Genomic DNA, 17,000 nt, shown 5'->3' with positions numbered 1-17,000 from the left:
CAGTCACCATATATGTATATATATATATATATATATATATATATATATATATGTATGTATGCATATATGTATGTATATATATATATATGTATGTATGCATATATGTATGTATATATATATATATGTATGTATGCATATATGTATGTATATATATATGTATGTATGCATATATGTATGTATATATATATATATATGTATGTATGCATATATGTATGTATATATATATATATATGTATGTATGCATATATGTATGTATATATATATATGTATGTATGCATATATGTATGTATATATATATATGTATGTATGCATATATGTATATATATATGTATGTATGCATATATGTATATATATATGTATGTATATATATATGTACGTATATATATGCATATATGTATATGTGTATATATGTACATATATATGTATGCATGTATGTATATATATATATACGTATATATATATATATGTGTACGTGTATATATATATAAATATGTATATATGTATGTCTATATATGCATATATGTGTATATATATTCATGTATGTATACATATATATGCATGTATGTATATATATATATATATATATATGCATATATGTATATTTGTATGTATATGTATATGCATGTATATATATATGCATATATGTACATATGTATGTATATATGTATATGTACGTATATACATATATATATATGTGTATATATATACATATATGTATATATGTACGTATATACATATATATATGTGTATATATATATATATATATGCATGTATTTATATATATGCATATATGTACATATGTATGTATGTATATATATGTACGTATATATATATATGTATATATATATATATACTAGCGTTTCAGCCCGGCGTTGCCCGGGTGTTTGCATGTGTATGTTGAGCAAAAAAAAAAAGTGGTAGTAGGAAGGCAGGCTCGAACCCGTACCGCAACGGAGGAAAAGAACGGGGTAAAACCTAACGTTCATGCTTTTACGACTACCACCAAACCGAAAGCGACATTTTTTTAAAATTAAGGCTAGACAATCTAAAGGAGAGAATAACTTTCAAAAATATTGGCGAAAAAGTACCCCCCCCGTAGAAAAGTTCCTAATTTAAGGGGAAGATATTAATGTTTTTAGCCAATTTTTCAATATTTGTCGCATGAAAAGTCGAATTTTAAAACGGTACTGATTTTAGTAACATCCGTCGCCTCTATGTAACGTTTAAGGCAGACATGCAAACAGACATACATACATACATTTATATATTGGTAACTAAAAATTCCGACCCAAACTGATGAAAAAGCTTGCCCTATCTCTGAATACCTTTTATGTAAAAATTTAAATATGTAGACCAGAAATTTTCTGAGTCATTTGGAAGAGACCACAGAGGTCAATTTTTTTTTTTAACTTTGACCTCTATTAAGACCCCTTAAAATTTATTGTTTTGGGCTCAAATCAAGTTATTAAGTTAGATCCATGTCCAAGGAACCTATATCTAAACTTTCAAGTGCGTAGACTCAAAATTGTCGGAGGAGTTTTGTAGTGTTCTCAAAGGTCAAATTGTTGATTTTTGACCCCCTTAATCGCCAAATTTCCGGCTAAAAGCCGATCACTTCGATTTTCCCAAATCTCAGTACTCTGTATATCAAATTTCGAGCCTGTAGACTAAAAATTGACAGAGTTATTGCGTAGCGAAATGTACACAGACACATTCACTTATATATATATATATATATATATATATATATATATATATATATATATATATATATATATATATATATATGAGCGAGAAATAAAAAGAAACGAACTGAGTTATGTTCATCAACGTTTCGTCTTTATTTCGAGACTTCCTCCTAGAATTTGGTCCTTTCAAATTTGGATTACCTCCAAACACAGAATATTTTAGATGCATTGACGACATTTTAATTTTTCTGCATGCAAACACTTACATGGATAACATTAAAGACAAATTAGACTCAGTCGAACTCTCCATGAAGCTTGCCTATGAAACAGAAAAAAATCGCTCATTACCTTTTCTAGACATACTTATTATAAAATCCAATAATAAACTATCCTTCAAAGTTCACCGCAAATCTATGCAAGAATTATTAAATACATTTCTATTCACATCATAATAATAAAATAAAACCAGATGTGATAATTGATTTCTTCTTACGTGCATTCAGAATTTGTAGTTCAGAATATCTGGACGAAGAATTCAAATACCTCACAAACACATTGAAAACTGTGCAATATACCATAGATTTCATATTAAATTAAATGCTAAGCGAAAAGCCACACAAATATTTTTCAGGGTAAATATACAAACATCATATACACCAAACATTTCTCTCATAAACAGACATTTTCTTTAACCCCCACACACCAATAATGCAATAATTTCCAACACCCTAAACAAACTAGGAATTCCAATCATAAAAACCACATCACAAACGATAAGAAAAATATTAAAAACAACAAAACATCCCTAAAACAAACCAATTTCCAATGCAGGTATATACACTGTCCCTTGCCAGAATTGCCATCATAGATACGTTTGTGAAACCCAGCGTGGGTTAGAAAAAAGTCCCAATGAACATAAAAAAGATATAAGAAATTAGCAATTCTATAAGTGCATTATTCTCTCATTCATTGCAGTATAATCACACCCTTGACTTCAAACAAGCAAAAATAGTTAAATTTATTTCGAATAATCCGCGACGGAGATGTCTGGAATCAACGCTTATCGCAAATTCAAGCACAATTAAACAACGTGGAGGTTTCTATAATGTAGCGCCATTAATAAGTAAACTTTTATTAAAAGAACATAATTTAATTATAAACACAGGTTAACTGTCTCACACCATAAAAACACCTCCTATAATAATTAATACATATAATCTCAATCAATAAATTACATAATAAAAAACACACCCATCACTCTTTATCTGTGCCTAAACCTAAACGTAGATTCCATGAACAAAGCTTCTTTCTTAGAACTGCACGCCTGTGGAATTGTCTTCCGTTTTCCTGCTTTCCGGCTGACTACAATATGGTTGTCTTCAAGTCTAACGTAAATAAGTTCTTGATGAGCCGTTCCATATAAGTTATCAAATTTACCAAATTTTCATTACTAATGATTACTATATTGTCCAATTTCTACTGTACACTCTTTAACCCTTATCCTTGAGTGGCCTCTTGGCCTTGATAATGTGGTGATGCCTATGTAAAAAAAAAAAAAAAAAAAAAAAAAAAAAATTTCAGTTACACACCTATATTTGGATTTTAACAGACATATTTTTTTCTCTAGAAAGAACATTAACTGCGTCATATTTAAAAAAAAATACATTAACGGCTATATGACGTTATTAAAAATCTCCCTATCTTTAACAACGCAACCTCCCCCTCCTTTTTTTTTTTTTTAAAAAATTTCAAACGTCTTTTTCCGGTGCTGAAATGGAACAGCGTCACACTTTTCGCAAAAATATTTTCAGATAATTGTACCTGTGTTTTTATTTTAATTTCATTCATTCAGAGGAAGTCTCGAAATAAAATCGAAATGTTGATGAACACATAACTTGGTTTGTTCCTTTTTATTTTTCTATTTCGTTGGAATACTATTTTCATTATTCTCATCATATATATATATATATATATATATATATATATATATATATATATATATATATATATATATATATATATATATTACTAGCGGGGAGGGAGCAGCTTTGCCCGGTCGTAAAATACGCTTAAATATGATATTTTAATTTGCCCATATTTCGTATATATTATTAAAGAGTCATGATTCCAAAAGTGTAAAAAAAGTATTTGAGAGCTATCAACTAGAATCGAAACTGAAACTCTAGCATTCAAAGTTAGTGACGTTATACTGTATCAATGTGACAAGCATATGAACTGATTAAAAATTAAAATTAAAAATAAACTAAGATAAATGTATAACAATTTTTTTAATTTTGACCCATTTTTGACCCCTTAAAAACTATTTTAGCCTGGTAAAGACCCATAAAAGAACGGTTCATAAAAATCTAATTGTTTGGGGCTCCTAGCATCGCTCTGCAACTTTTAGCTTTGGAAGAGATAGTTTGAAGATATAGAGACAGACAGACATATATTAAAAGTCAGTCACTTAAGCTTACATGCGCAGATCATGATGTTATAATCATAAGATCACTCTCGCCGTCTTGACATTTATACTTTATGTAAATGCTAATTTCAACTGTATTTCTTGTGGTTAACGTTGGTCATGTGTATTGTTCCTTGCTAATTGAGTCAGAGAGAGATTTGTGGCTGGGTACGAATCTCCCGACCGGCTGTAATCGTAACTCCCTGCACTAATGATTCTTTAAAGGATGAAACACTAGTGTACACTCGTGAGCGAAAAAAAAAAAAAAAAATGGGCCAAACAATTTTATTGCACTAAAAGCTATATTGAACAAAGAACAATTGAACAAGGAAACTTAAACGAGACTAATAACACAGAACAAGACATTTACTTTAATAAATGCTTAGTATGGGATCGCATTCTCTTTTGATTTCTTTAAAAGATCAATCCTTTTAGACATGCTCTCAACCAAAGTGGAACACTGTGAAGAGAAGATGCTATTCCATTCGCTTTGCACAGCTTCCCACAGTTTGTCATTGTTCGGAAAAGTTCTTCCGGCCAATGCACGAGATATTATGGACCAACTATTCTCGATTGGGTTTAAATCGGGGCTTTCACCTGGCCAAAATATCACATCAATTGAATTATCAGAAAAACATTTCTTTGTGACTTTAGCAGTGTGTGCAGGGAGTATTATCATGTTGAAAAATAATGTCCTGGGATATTCCTAGCTTCTGGATACTTGGTAACAGTCCTGTTTCTAATATTCAAATGTATTCCTTTGCATTGATTGACTTCTCACATCTAATAAGTTCTCCATACCATTATTCCTTCATTTAACTGTCATTTTTATGTCATTTGTCAAAAAAATTTCTCCCGTTCTTCAATTGCACCATTTGGGAGCATCAGGAGCATCACTAACAAGACAAAATCTTGACTCATCTAACCAGAAAATATTCCTGAATCAGTCTGTATCTTTCTTGCCATAACACGAGAAAAATCTCTTTTTACCATTGATGTTCTTCTTAGATAAAAATGGCTTTTTGCACACCTTTTAGAAGAAAATCCCATTTTTTTTCATTCTTTCTAGATATTGTATATCTAGAAAGAGAATTTCCAGACCCTGTTTTGAATTCTTTGCCATGGTCAACATGTTTTCTTTCGATCCTTCAAAACAGTTAATTTAAGCCTGTGGTCGTCCTTCAAAGTGGATGCTCTAGGGCGATCAGATCCAGATTTCCCTTTTACCAAGTGTTCCACTTCGAACCATTGACAAATTCGCTTCATTACAGAAAGAGACGTTTTCACATTTTCGTAGAGTCCATGAACAAAGTTTCTTAATTCATATTGACTTGAAGACGACCATATTGTAGAACTGCAAGCCTGTGGAACTCCAGTGCAAAGCAGGAAAATGGGACAGACTACAATATGGTCGTCTTCAAGTCCAATGTAAATAAGTTCTTGATGAACCGTCCCATTAAGTAATGCAATTTACCAAATTTCTACTACTAACGATTGCTACGATATTATCCCATTGACTACTGTACACTCAGTAACCTTATCCTCGAGTGGCCTCCAGTTCTGAATAAGTGGTGACTCCTTTGTAAAAAAAAACATATAAAAGAAAGCTAACAATAAATTTATAAATTTCTTTCATATAGATGAATGGAATAAACGATTTATCTATCAAATAAAATATAATCTGGTAACATTTTCATGGATTTCTTCCTCCATCTAAAAAGATTGTATAAATATAAGTGAAAACATATGTAAGACATTTTTATTTTATAATTTTCAATTTCTTGAGCAGGTGAATTTAACAATTTTAGATAACTTATTCTTTTCTTGAAACTTTTTTGCTAAATTTGTTTTGCATAATTCTGTCTTCCAATTCGAGGCTTAAATTTATTTTTAGTTTTATCATAACAAAGTGTGCATATATGAAATTGTGTTTATCTTTTAGATTATGCATTTTCTCATGTCAACCGTATTTTTTTGTTCTTTTTTTGAATATTTCTATTCCAATCCAAAGGGAATAACGCCATATGGATGAATAGGTGTGTGTGAGTGTGCACGTGCTTGCGTAAGAAAGTACGGCATGTCTGAACGTGCTTGCATAAGAAAGTTAGGCATGTGTGCATGTGTTTGCATAAGAAAGTTAGGCATGTGTGCATGTGCTTGCATAAGAAAGTTAGGCATGTGTGCACGTGCTTGCATAAGAATGTTAGGCATGTGTGCACGTGCTTGCATAAGAATGTTTAGGCATGTCTGAACGTGCTTGCATAAGAAAGTTAGGCATGTGTGCATGTGTTTGCATAGGAAAGTAAGGCATGTGTGCATGTGCTTGCATAAAAAAGTTAGGCATGTGTGCATGTGCTTGCATAAGAAAGTTAGGCATGTGTGCATGTGTTTGCATAGGAAAGTAAGGCATGTGTGCATGTGCTTGCATAAAAAAGTTAGGCATGTGTGCATGTGCTTGCATAAGAAAGTTAGGCATGTGTGCATGTGTTTGCATAGGAAAGTAAGGCATGTGTGCATGTGCTTGCATAAGAAAGTTAGGCATGTGTGCACGTGCTTGCATAAGAATGTTAGGCATGTGTGCATGTGCTTGCATAAAAAAGTTAGGCATGTGTGCATGTGCTTGCATAAGAATGTTAGGCATGTGTGCATGTGCTTGCATAAGAAAGTTAGGCATGTGTGCACGTGCTTGCATAAGAATGTTAGGCATGTGTGCATGTGCTTGCATAAAAAAGTTAGGCATGTGTGCATGTGCTTGCATAAGAAAGTTAGGCATGTGTGCACGTGCTTGCATAAGAATGTTAGGCATGTGTGCATGTGCTTGCATAAGAAAGTTAGGCATGTGTGCACGTGCTTGCATAAGAATGTTAGGCATGTGTGCATGTGCTTGCATAAGAAAGTTAGGCATGTGTGCACGTGCTTGCATAAGAATGTTAGGCATGTGTGCATGTGCTTGCATAAAAAAGTTAGGCATGTGTGCATGTGCTTGCATAAGAAAGTTAGGCATGTGTGCACGTGCTTGCATAAGAATGTTAGGCATGTGTGCATGTGCTTGCATAAAAAAGTTAGGCATGTGTGCACGTGCTTGCATAAGAAAGTTAGGCATGTGTGCATGTGTTTGCATAGGAAAGTAAGGCATGTGTGCATGTGCTTGCATAAAAAAGTTAGGCATGTGTGCATGTGCTTGCATAAGAAAGTTAGGCATGTGTGCATGTGTTTGCATAGGAAAGTAAGGCATGTGTGCATGTGCTTGCATAAAAAAGTAAGGCATGTGTGCACGTGCTTGCATAAGAAAGTTAGGCATGTGTGCATGTGTTTGCATAGGAAAGTAAGGCATGTGTGCATGTGCTTGCATAAAAAAGTTAGGCATGTGTGCATGTGCTTGCATAAGAAAGTTAGGCATGTGTGCACGTGCTTGCATAAGAATGTTAGGCATGTGTGCATGTGCTTGCATAAGAAAGTTAGGCATGTGTGCACGTGCTTGCATAAGAATGTTAGGCATGTGTGCATGTGCTTGCATAAAAAAGTTAGGCATGTGTGCACGTGCTTGCATAAGAAAGTTAGGCATGTGTGCATGTGTTTGCATAGGAAAGTAAGGCATGTGTGCATGTGCTTGCATAAAAAAGTTAGGCATGTGTGCATGTGCTTGCATAAGAAAGTTAGGCATGTGTGCATGTGTTTGCATAGGAAAGTAAGGCATGTGTGCATGTGCTTGCATAAAAAAGTTAGGCATGTGTGCATGTGCTTGCATAAGAAAGTTAGGCATGTGTGCACGTGCTTGCATAAGAATGTTAGGCATGTGTGCATGTGCTTGCATAAGAAAGTTAGGCATGTGTGCACGTGCTTGCATAAGAATGTTAGGCATGTGTGCATGTGCTTGCATAAGAATGTTAGGCATGTGTGCATGTGCTTGCATAAGAATGTTTAGGCATGTGTGCACGTGCTTGCATAAGAATGTTAGGCATGTGTGCACGTGCTTGCATAAGAATGTTAGGCACGTGTGCACGTGCTTGCATAAGAATGTTTAGGCATGTGTGCATGTGCTTGCATAAGAATGTTAGGCATGTGTGCACGTGCTTGCATAAGAATGTTAGGCATGTGTGCATGTGCTTGCATAAGAATGTTAGGCATGTGTGCACGTGCTTGCATAAGAATGTTTAGGCATGTGTGCACGTGCTTGCATAAGAAAGTTAGGCATGTGTGCACGTGCTTGCATAAGAATGTTAGGCATGTGTGCATGTGCTTGCATAAGAAAGTTAGGCATGTGTGCACGTGCTTGCATAAGAATGTTTAGGCATGTGTGCACGTGCTTGCATAAGAATGTTAGGCATGTGTGCACGTGCTTGCATAAGAATGTTAGGCATGTGTGCACGTGCTTGCATAAGAATGTTAGGCATGTGTGCACATGCTTGCATAAGAATGTTAGGCACGTGTGCACGTGCTTGCATAAGAATGTTTAGGCATGTGTGCACGTGCTTGCATAAGAATGTTAGGCATGTGTGCACGTGCTTGCATAAGAATGTTAGGCATGTGTGCACGTGCTTGCATAAGAATGTTTAGGCATGTGTGCACGTGCTTGCATAAGAATGTTAGGCATGTGTGCACGTGCTTGCATAAGAATGTTAGGCATGTGTGCATGTGCTTGCATAAGAATGTTAGGCATGTGTGCACGTGCTTGCATAAGAATGTTTAGGCATGTGTGCACGTGCTTGCATAAGAAAGTTAGGCATGTGTGCACGTGCTTGCATAAGAATGTTAGGCATGTGTGCATGTGCTTGCATAAGAAAGTTAGGCATGTGTGCATGTGCTTGCATAAGAATGTTAGGGCGTGTATTCACGTACTTGCATAAGGAAATTAGGCGTGCGTGGATGTGTAATTAAATACAGAATGTTTATTTATCAGAAAACTCTCATTTAAATCCGTAATCCATTATATTATGCTGTTAAATACTTTTAAAAAAATTGCTAAAAAGCTAATCCTTTGTTTATCTTATTTATATAATAATATTTTTAAACATTTATTGTAGATATTCATTTTCTGTTATTCGCTTGTAATTTGTTTTGTTTCTCTTTTTCTCTGTCTACGTTTGTATGTGCGTAAGTATTTTATGAACATTAACCGTAATTAAAATAGTATAACAAAAAAACATGTTCATTATTTCTCATCAGACGCATAAAAATAACTTTTTTGACAACGTAACACGTTCGCTTTTATTTATTATTATATCTATATAAGCAATATGACTTTTTTTTTTTTCATTTTTGGAAGAGGTATAACAGTGAAAAGAGAAGATAATTCAAAATTAATGTGTTTACTAACCAGATTTTTTGCTAGTTCAAACCATGTTCAATGATTTAACGAAGTATCAGAACTAAATAAAAATATTAATTATCGAAACATTTATTGAATTAATAGAAATTGTAAAAAAAACTTTTTTTGAATTAATAGAAATTGTAAAAAATGATTTATTGAATGAATAGAAATTGTAAAAAAAACATTTATTGAATTAATAGAAATTGTAAAAAAAAATTTATTGAATTAATAGAAATTGGAAAAAAACATTTATTGAATTAATAGAAATTGTAAAAAAAACATTTATTGAATTAATAGAAATTGTAAAAAATGATTTATTGAATGAATAGAAATTGTAAAAAAAACATTTATTGAATTAATAGAAATTGTAAAACAAAAACATTTATTGAATTATTAGAAATTGTAAAAAAACATTTATTGAATTAATAGAAATTGTAAAATAGCATTTATTGAATTAATAGAAATTGTAAAAAAAAAATTTATTAAATTAATAGAAATTTAAAAAAAAACATTTACTGCATTAATAGAAATTGTAAAAAAACATTTATTGAATTAATAGAAATTATTAAAAAAAATTATTGAATTAATAGAAATTGTAAAAAAAGCATTTATTGCATTAATAGAAATTGTAAAAAAAAAATTATTGAATTAATGGAAATTGGAAAAAAACATTTATTGCATTAATAGAAATTGTAAAAAAAAACATTTATTGAATTAATAGAAATTGTAAAAAAACATTTATTAAATTAATAGAAATTGTAAAAAAAAACATTTATTGAATTAATAGAAATTGTAAAAAATAATTTATTGAATTAATAGAATTTGTAAAAAAAACATTTATTGAATTAATAGAAATTGTAAAAAATAATTTATTGAATTAATAGAAATTGTAAAAAAACATTTATTGAATTAATAGAAATTGTAAAAAATAATATTTATTGAATTAATAGAAATTGTAAAAAAAACATTTATTGAATTAATAGAAATTGTAAAAAAAAACATTTATTGAATTAATAGAAATTGTAAAATAAAACATTTATTGAATTAATAGAAATTGTAAAAAATAATTTATTGAATTAATATAAATTGTAAAAAATAATTTATTGAATTAATAGAAATTGTAAAAAAAAATTTATTGAATTAATAGAAATTGGAAAAAAACATTTATTGAATTAATAGAAATTGTAAAAAAAAACATTTATTGAATTAATAGAAATTGTAAAAAAAAAACATTTATTGAATTAATAGAAATTGTAAGAAAAAAACATTTATTGAATTAATAGAAATTGTAAAAAAACATTTATTGAATTAATAGAAATTGTGAAAAAAACATTTATTGAATTAATAGAAATTGTAAAAAATGTAAACTGCAATATTAAAATATATTTAGCGTTTTTTTTATATTTCTTTATTAAAATAAGAATTAACACCCATTTTCGGTTATTTTATTTTAATTAGCAACAATATAAAATAAATTACGTTTAAAATTTAAAAATAAAATTAAGATATATTATTTAAAAATAATATATTATTTATAAATAATATATTATTTTTAAATGATATAAATGTTACATCTACTAAAACGTTTTTGAAGATAGATAAAAAAAAAAAAACTTTAAAAGGGGCAATAATTTAATTAATTTTTTCCTTTATTCTCTACAAGGGACTCTCCACCTATCAAGGCCCTAAGGCCACTTGACAATAAGGGTTAATGATTGTACACGTTGATGGAAATTGGGTAGAAATTTATTCTCTAAGAGGACGGCTGAACAATTTGTTTACATTGGACTTGAAGACGACCAGGCTTGCCGAACAGTTACAGAAGCAGTGGTTCTAAAAAGTACTTCTAGAAAAGAAGCTTTGCTCATGGAACTTGCATTTAGATCTAGGCACAGATAGAGATTGGGGAAATTGTTGATTGTTGTTGCATCAAAATGAGTGTTTCTGTGACAATTTGACCATAAATTGAAGCTGTGAAATTATGAAGGATTTAATTCATTGTGTGGTATAATGATATACATGAAATCTTTCAGCATATTTTACGCCATTTTTTTTTTTTTTACAAAGTTTCTTCCTTAAAGCTGCCCACTTGTGGAACTTGATACTGTGGAACTGCTTTCCAGCTAAGTACAGCATGGTCGTTATCTTGATAAACAAAAACTGCCTTGTAAAAAAACAAAGAAAGAAAAAACAAATTAAATTACAAGGGAGTAACCGCTGATCAAAACCTGAAAGCCACTCGTGGATAAAGGTTGATGAGTGTCATGAGGTCATCGAGCTAACAACGTAATGATCAATATTTGTGGAGATTGGCTAACATTTGATTACTTTTGGGGGTGGCTCAGCAAGCACTTGTTTACTGCTCAACCCAAATTATGTGCAATTCGTAGTTACGACCTTTGTCTCTTGTTACGTCACATATGTTATGACACTCATCCAAATTCTGTGCTATCCATAGGTACGATCTACGTAGGTACGTCGCATGTGTTATGGCACTTGAAAGTATTTTAAAACAAAACCAGCGTTGCTGGTCACCGATTGGTACTAATCATGGTGATATACGAAGTGTCTTTGATACGTTTCCAGACTTTTTATACAGGCATTTAAAATTGTCGTACACACTTTAAAATTTAATATGTTATTGTTATATATCTTATGAGATGACTGACTAATTTTTATGATTTCATGTTGAAATGAACAACAGCAGGAATTGGAATACACTCTACTAAAGCCTGAGTGTCACAGCTGGTGAATTTCAAAAATACAATCTGGATGTGAGGACGCTTAAGAAAAACGATATGCAATAAAATTCTGTTTTAAACTTGGAAAAAATGCCACAAAAACGTACGGAATGCTTTTAGACCATCTTGCATGAATCGAGCATCAGTTTTTGAGTGGCATAAGAGATTCAAGGAACACAAGGAGTCTGAGACGGATGATGAGATGTGGGAAGAGTAAGGAAGACAGAACACCAGAGTTGATTGGCCAAATAAAGAATTTCATGAATAAGGACGGTCGCATATCTATAGAGACAATACGTGCAGAGTTTCATTTCCGCATGGAAACTGTACACATAATTATCCACGAGGAACTAAAGACGTGGAAGATTTGCACAAAGTTTGTCCCAAGGGTGCTCAGAAAATCAGAAAGAAAGACATTGTTATAACAGCAGGGAGATGGTCAATTCAGATCTTGCAGTTCTTGATGCTCTGGTGACCTGTGATGAGAGCTGGATCAAGTGCTATGACCAAGAGATCAAAAGACAGTTCCTAATAGAAGCATGCTGGCTCTCCCAAACCCAAGATGGCCAGACAGAGCAAATCCACCCAGAAACTTATGATGATCCTTTTTTATGACGGCACGGACAGGATCAACATGCACTGGGTTCCCACAGAACAATCAGTCAAGGAAGAATACTACATTATGGTTTTAAGGGAATTCAGGAAGAGATTCCATCAGAAGAGGCCAGCAGCATTTCCACTAATTCACAACTCCATCCTTGTCACAGACAATTTGACCAAGATGGGCATCAAGACAGTTCCTCACCCTCCTTATACTCCAGACCTTGCTCCTTGTGACTTTTGGTTATTCACTTAGCTCAAAGAAAACCTTAGAGGTTATCGTTATGAGACAACTGAGACGATGAGAGGTTGTGACGAGGGTCATCGACATGCTCGTACAAGAGGACCTCCATGCCGTCCCCATTTAGCCCCAAAAGTCCCCAAGACCTTAACATATTTCAATTTGAGTTCAGCAGCATACGAAACTGCTAAATAGGCATACACAGAAAATCTTAGAAATATGGTAAAATAGTCCCAAATATGGAGCGTTTTTATTAGCCATTAAAGAGCCCCCGGAGTACACCCAAGGGTTATCGTGAAGTATAGACAAACAAAATTATATAGAAATCAGTTAGTTCCAACTTTTCAGAAAGTTTTATAAAAATCCATGGCATCCATTTTTTTTAATAAGCACAAAAGTGTCAATTTTAGCCATTTTAAACCGAAAGGCACCCCTAGGGGGGACAACCGGAGTTTTCCCTGAAAATCCATTCTGTTATTTTTTTTTACTCATATCATGTTTAATGTTTGTGCAAAATTTCCAAAAATTACAAGGCGTAGTTATTAAGAAAAGTGCTGACAGACGAACGGATGAACGGACGAGGGTGAATTTACAGGTCCACCCTCTTTTTGATGAGGGGGGGGGACCAAACAGAAATAACAAGTGAATTATATAGCTATATATGCATATGAGTGTGGTTTAGAGGCTAAAGAATGCGGGTGGAGAGTTGTATTTTTGGTTTCGATTCTAGCTGATGGCACCCATGACATATATATATATATATATATTAGTTTTGATCTCACTACTATATATAAGTTTTAATATAATAATGGATAGAGAATTTTCTCTTTAATCAGTATGAATTGAAATATATTTAAGCATATTTTACGACCGGGCAACGCCGGGCAATTTGCTAGTAAATATTTAAAGATTTAAAGACCTCGAAGCATAAAAACTTTATCTCAAATTAAATAACCTGAAAAGGGTTGATATGCCGTAAAGCGAAGCAAACATAAATTTCTACAAAATATAAGCCAGCATGTAAAACAGACTGTTAAACCGAATATAATGATGATTGTGCAGTAACTGTTCAGTTACTGATGATAGTTATATATTTTTTGTTTTTCTTATTTAATTTTTTTTTTTTTTTTTTTTTTTTTTTTTTTCAGATAATATTTGTACCAAACCATGTGTTAACCACATTTTCCTTCTGGATTTTAATTTCCACAAACACCTGGATGTGTGCACGGGCCCATGGGCAGGAATCATGCCTTTCCCCACTTAACAGACAAGAAGCAGTGAGTTTTCTGAAGCAATACAAAGTCATGCAGGAACAAATTTGTAAAGACTACTTTTATTTACCTTGACTCATATAAAAAAAAAATCATTAAATCTTATTTTCAGTTGATTAAAACCAACGATTAAAGGAAAAAAATCTATTAAAAAAACGTCATACAGATAAACTTTGCAATAAGAGCATTAAGATGAGAAAATAAAAGGCCACGTTGTTGTTTTTTTTTTATTCCGTTTGTTTATGGTATGGCACTCATGAAGTTTAACACGTTTTTCTTTTTGTTTTTTTTTGTTTTTTTTTCATTATTATGCTACATAAGCACTTTATTTTATTCAACTTTTTTAAAATGCACACACATACACACACACACATATTAAAATATGTATGAATAAAAAAATCAATACGAAAAATATATAAATGTTTATATCTTTTCTGTATTTATTTCCTGTGTTGGCGTGTAGGAATACAAAAAGTCTTTTGAAAAAAAAAAAACATGAATGTTTCCTTCAAAAGCACATATTTTCGACCGATCCTTCGACCTTCCTCAGTGTGAATGATAAGAACATGAGTGTACGGGCAGGGTTAGCAGCAGGAGGGGCACGGGTATAGCCATTAAGGTAAAGATCTATTTGAATATGACGCTTCCAAGATTTTTGACTTGGAATGGTCAGCAACTTGTGCGGCCTCTATTCCAAACAAAGTCTTTCATAAAACTTTGAATTGGACACCCGCACATCCCACGAACATACTCGCATATGTGAACATACATGCATATGCACTAATATATATATATATATATATATATATATAATGTATATATATATATATATATATATATATATATATATATATATATATATATATAATGTATATATATATATATATATATAATGTATATATATATATATATATATAATGTATATATATATATATATATAATGTATATATATATATATATATATAATGTATATATATATATATATATATAATGTATATATATATATATATAATGTATATATATATATATATATAATGTATATATATATATATATATATATATATATATAATGTATATGTATATACCAGGTTAAAGATATTCAAGATAGAAAACTAATGAACTTAACGAGGTTATTTAAAGTGCTCAATAATAGAAGAGCAATATATAGTTTTATTGATATAAACAAATTTACATGGTCGCGACACTGGACATAGTAATGTTTCAGACAAATGGTTGTTTAAAACCAGAAGTCCTCGCCAGGCCACTTAATAAATGATTACATTCCACAAAAGAAACCAGTCCGAAAAAAAAAGAAAGTTTTTAAGGACCTGTTTCTTCTGTGGAAAACAATCCTTTATTAAGTCGCCTGATAAGAACTTCCAGTTTAACCGACTATTTGTCCAAAATATTAGCATATCTAGTGTCACGACCATGTAAATTTGTGTATATATATATATATATATATATATATATATATATATATATATATATATATATATAAGATTTTTGCAAAATCGGCTTATGCAAGTGCTAAGTCTATTTCTATTTAACAATTTTAGTTAAGGCTTTTTTTTTGTCATCCATATATAAATGAATTCTCTTTGGTCATTATAAACTTTTTAGAAATCGGATAATGTAGGTGCTTAGTCTGCGATAGGTTAAAATTATTATTTTTTTTCTTCCGGGAATCTAAACTGCAATCTTTATTTTTATTTTTTTTTGTTCAAGGCTTCTTTAGACATTATATATATGAGTATGATGTAGTTTGCTTGAAGCATTGTGCATAATGTAAAACGAGTTGTTTGAAGATTATGACAATACAGTCATGTAGAACACGAGTTAGCGAAGTAAAATTTGCTTCTGACCTCTTGCATAAATCCGAGTGGTTTTAAAAATTTATAGTTTTCAGCCTTGACAAAAAAGCTACAAAAAAAATTGGGAACTTTTTATCACCTACCATCTTGTGTGACAGATTTTGTTTGTAAATAAATTCCTTTATTACTCTTTAACTTCGTTGACTTGTACTCAAGTGTTGCCCTGCAAGACTGCATTGTTATAGCCTTTAAACACAACTCTTTTTACACACACACACACACACACACAGAACTTGAAGTCCTACCTAACTAATATTCCTGGTGAACCAAGTGCAAAAGAGATCCAGACAATTGCACTTAAGGGAACAGCGAGGATACTAAAAAGAGCTCTCGGTTGGTTTCAATAAAAAGCAGGACAATGTTGGCAGCTGGTTTGGCTGCTCCATACCCAGCGTTACAATCTTCAAAGGAAAAAAATAAAATACACACACACACACACACACACACACACACACACACACACACACACACACACACACACACACACACACACACACACACACACACACAAGTTGATAATAGTATGGTTCCAGCAAAAGAGAAATGTACATTAAAAAAAGTGGGACTACCAATATTTATTAATTTTTTACATTTTGGATGATTGTTAAGAAAGTTGACACATCGATTTCTTAAAAATATGTCGTACTCGTCATATCGAAAATAGTAATATATCCAAAAATTACGAAAAATCATAGAGTAGAACAAATGTTATTGTCTTTTTAGTAAAAAAATGTCGATCACTATATAGACTACAAATGTCAGAAGCCATTACAGTGTAATCTAAATTTTGCGTTCCGCGTTATGTCCCTT

The 17,000-nt window shown here is 31.6% G+C and overlaps 1 protein-coding gene across 1 annotated transcript in view; it reads left to right on the top strand.

Annotated features, from left to right (window-relative positions):
• The window catches only part of LOC145242662 (protocadherin-17-like), a 397,110-nt gene extending 382,651 nt beyond the window's left edge, over positions 1 to 14,459 (top strand). The window contains exon 4 of the mRNA XM_080105793.1: positions 14,194 to 14,459. The gene's annotated coding sequence lies outside the window, so the exon portion shown is untranslated. The remainder of the gene's footprint in view (positions 1 to 14,193) is intronic.
• The last annotated feature ends 2,541 nt before the right edge of the window (positions 14,460 to 17,000 follow it).

Source organism: Euprymna scolopes, chromosome 21 (assembly GCF_053919585.1).
Source record: "Euprymna scolopes isolate OS-2025 chromosome 21, ASM5391958v1, whole genome shotgun sequence".
In the NCBI taxonomy this organism is placed as follows: domain Eukaryota; kingdom Metazoa; phylum Mollusca; class Cephalopoda; order Sepiida; family Sepiolidae; genus Euprymna; species Euprymna scolopes.
This window is presented reverse-complemented; position numbering and strand designations above follow the sequence as displayed.